The sequence below is a fragment of the Polypterus senegalus genome, unplaced genomic scaffold (genome assembly GCF_016835505.1).
Source record: "Polypterus senegalus isolate Bchr_013 unplaced genomic scaffold, ASM1683550v1 scaffold_4941, whole genome shotgun sequence".
Lineage (NCBI taxonomy): Eukaryota > Metazoa > Chordata > Cladistia > Polypteriformes > Polypteridae > Polypterus > Polypterus senegalus.
Genome location: NW_024383937.1, coordinates 23,235 through 27,334, shown reverse-complemented (window position 1 = coordinate 27,334; position 4,100 = coordinate 23,235). Strand labels below are relative to the sequence as shown.

General features: G+C 43.1%; 1 pseudogene; it reads right to left on the bottom strand.

The window, feature by feature from the left end:
* Positions 1–296: 296 nt before the first annotated feature.
* LOC120521735 lies at positions 297–3,177 on the bottom strand (annotated as a pseudogene).
* Positions 3,178–4,100: the final 923 nt, after the last annotated feature.

Sequence of the window (4,100 nt, the reverse complement as noted above, 5' to 3'; positions counted from 1 at the left end):
TCCGTTCAGAAATTACAACGGAAGTGGTTTGATCTTCCTTCATATTTGGTATGCAGTAGCTGGGACCCTCAAATAGCTTAGACTACTGGGCTCATTTGTTGATGCCACTTTATAGAAAAGGGAGTTTGAATAGTTAGCAAATGTAATGTGCCCATTTAGGCCATCAAGCTATATAGATTGCTCCAGGTCTCCAAATATATAGCTTGATCTATAATCCTAGGCAACCCTTGATCTAGTGACCATGCATGAGGTGCCATCTAATTGCTCAATTAAATACAAAAAACTGAAGACAATGATACAAGGTTTAAAATTTTATTGCTTAGTGTTAATGTTCTTTTTTCTGTAGGCAAACAATAGTACAGCCACACACGAGACAGCCAGGACACCAACAACAGCACCAAGGATGGAATCTTGGAACTGGGAGCCTGCAATGAGAAAACCAAAGGTATTAGGAATGATGTGGTTTAATCTGGCAAAGTAAATTGACCAAAAATCTAAAGAGCAGTCCTTAACATGGCTTGCATTTAGGCTGTTCAGTTAAGTTACCTGCAGAGGCTTCATCTTGCTGGCCAGACAGGGACTGTGATACAGAAGACAAAGGAGAGACCTGCTCCAGAAAAAGAGGGCCAACAGAAATGGTCTCCTTCCATCCAGCTGGTGCACTCACTTCACCTGAAAAATACAATTACAGTTAGTCTATCCCAGGCTGGACACTGAAGAAGTCTGCTGGTGAGGTCACTTACTTGCTCTCCTGGGTCTGTGTTTAGGGGCACCAGAGCCCCTCTTGAAGGGAGGGGGGTTGGCACAGCTTGTGTCACAGCAGCTACAGACAGCATTGTCCCCATCCACTGAGCTCCACCTGAAAAGCACAGCCACCAATCACAACCTGCTACCTCATCTGAACAGGTGCACCCACATCCTCCCAGTCAGTCACTTACTGGCTCAGTGCAGAGTTGTATGAACAATCCTTATTCAAAGGATCAACATTAGCAGACACCAAGGTCACCTTCAGATGGCAGGTAATGAAGATCTGAAAGTAAACACACAAGAGACTACAGTCACACCTGGGAGCTTCAATGGGACTCCTCCAAAGGAGATGGGAGGAGGGGACTTACTGAACTAGTAGTCAGACCATAAACCTGAAGGCATCCAGCTGGAACTGCATTACAGACTGGGCAACTCTGGGGGACACGAACTGGGAATTGGAGCCTGTCAGTTGGCTGTCCAAGAAACACCTGCAATACACAAGAGGGACCATAGCATTGCGTTTCCAGACCAAGATCTAGTCAGACTATTACTCACACCCACCCATTATTCCCAATGAAGGTGTAGGCTGGGGCAGATGCATTGGACCCAGGAGTGGCCACACAGCTGTCCACAAAGACACGGAGAGGCTCATGGTTAGTGCTGTCCACAGATGCTTGAAGGTTAATGAGGTCTCCTAGGAAGAATGTGTTGGATGGACTCGGCCCACTCCAGTCACCTGCAGACAGGAATGTTACAAGGTGTTCAGATCACATCAGTGCAAATGGAAAGTAGGATTTTTAAATGTGTACACCTACTGCTCATTATAACAAGCGAGAAGCCCAGAATATCCTCAGCAGATATCGTGGAGGTGTATGGAACCCAAGTGGGGTTTAAGGCATTGCTGCTTACATTGTGTAGCCTGAGGGGAAAAAAGGACATTTGTAACTTGGGGGACAAATAAGACAGGTTCTTGCAAAGCCAGGCCTTAATACTCTAGGTTGTTTGAATCAAAGATACAAGTCAAGTAATATTGATTCTATGTTACAGCCAGCCATTGGGATGCATCTGTAATGCTGGTCTTACCTGTTGTATTGGCATTCAATCTGCACCACAGCTGGATTTGTTCTTACAATGGGAAGACCATCAATTGGAGAAGGATTGTAGTCAAGGGTGAAGGTGTACACTATGAGAGCTCCTTGCATCTAAAGAGACACCAGTTTAGGGCTATTCAGCTGACAATGCTAAACTATAAGAGCAAAAACATCTAGATTGGACTCTAACTTTTTCAATATGAATGGTTTCTAACTGTGCTGTTAAATCAATACAAGCCAATTGCTTTGTGCAACTTATAACCTTTCAGGATAGTAACAAAACTAATCATTTTAAGAGCTCTAGGCAGCCCTTTGGTGGGAGATCTTTACAGATAAAGAAAAAGGATCACACTACTGGCCATTCACACATTACTTAAGCAAATGTTCAAGCAGTACACCGTCCCAATTTTTAGTACTGAAGTTCAGAGCAGTTTATTCACCATATTGATTAAAGACTCACAGCATATTGAAATGGGGATGTTTAAATTATAGATTTCACACCTGAAAGCTTTAGGAATGCTGGGGATGAAGAAATGGAAAAGCCTCAATTTGGTTAATTTTAAATCAACTTCTTGACTGATCAGAATTTAGATGGCTTCTTCAAAAGAAATGAATCTGATATTTAATACGCCCACATACACAGGTCACGAGTGGGCACTGCAACACCGATAAAGGGTCTATGCACACAATGCAGGTACTGTAACTGCGCAGTTCTCCTTTCTTGCCTATCCTGTACCAACGCCAAAGAGCACTCAGTCCGCTAGGAAAACGTAAAGTAAGAGGATCTCGTTAAAGCGAGCCTGATCAATTGCGACTCGTGCGCCAAAACGTCATACGAACATAAACCAGACCTGAGCCACATACAAGAGCTTTCAGTAGTAATCATCGAGAAACAAGATTAGGAAAACGACAAGGGCGAAAGCACTGAAGCCACTCACCTCCACGGTGCTCCCACAGCCCTGCAGAGGCGCTTCAATCACAAAGGGCTGAGCACCGGCCGGACTGGTCACACCACATCCACCCATGGAAAGATCAGAAGGCTGCACCAGCTTTTGGATGCCCAACAAGTCCGGACTGATGGTGACGATCACCTCACTGTCGGTGCACTGAGCGGTTACGGTCTGCGGAGCGCCAGCTCTCGGCTCAACATAATGCATGACCGCGGGCTTCTGGTGTTTTGCGATTTGCTTCCGTCCTTTGAAACGGGGCTGAGCAAATGCATCGCAGAGGAAAAAGAACAGCAATACCACGGCTATCTGACCCTTGTCTTTACACCACATTTTGAAACAACAAAGAGAAAAATCAGCAAAACGCAGTAAAGTTCAATGCGCAGCGCAGGCTTTATATACACGAATGAAGGCGTTCGACGTCTTAATGTTAGCAACACGTGCGGAGAAAAAGACCGCCAATCAGACACCAATCGCGTTTGAAATGATCAAGACGCATGAAATACTGAGGTGAATTACGGGGAAGAGGTAACTAAATTAGAATCACAAATTAAAGCATGCCAACGCGTCAGATCATCTCTGGTAGTAAACTGACCGTTCTTCTGTGGATCACGCAGCCGTCAATGGGTTTTAAATCCCTCGGTAATTAAAACCAATTTGCTTTGCGTAAGTGAAGAATAAAGTGAACTAAATGTTAAGTGTGATGTCTTGAAGAAGTTTCACTTACGAGATGGGGGCGAGTTGTGCATTGCAGACTAACACGGAAGACTAATGAAATATTGGACAAATGTAGTTAAAGTTGAATGTAGTCAAATATTTTGTGGTAATGGGGTGATACTAAAAAGTAGTGATGGGCGGAGTGAAGCCTCATGAAGCATCAAAACGTTTGAAGCAATTGTGTCGGAAATCGTATCGAAGCCTCGAAGCATTTGACACTCACCTCTTTAGTGACCCCTCCTGGCCATTTTCATTAACATTACACAAACTCATGATCCACTTCAATGACGTCTGTTATAACTCTTATTGCTTTTATTTTTCGCTGCTACAGACTGACAACGAAGAGAAGGGTTCGTCAGCAACTTCTAGTGTCTGATGTCTTATATATATATATATATATATATATATATATATATATATATATATATATATATATATATATATATATATATATATATATATATATAACTAACGCCGACAAGCAGAATGCACTATACGATAGCAAGAGTTAAAATAAGACGCCTCACGCATGGATTCCCGGCTCTTTCAATTAGTATTTACCTTTGCACTGTATCATTATAATCGCTCCTGTTATTAG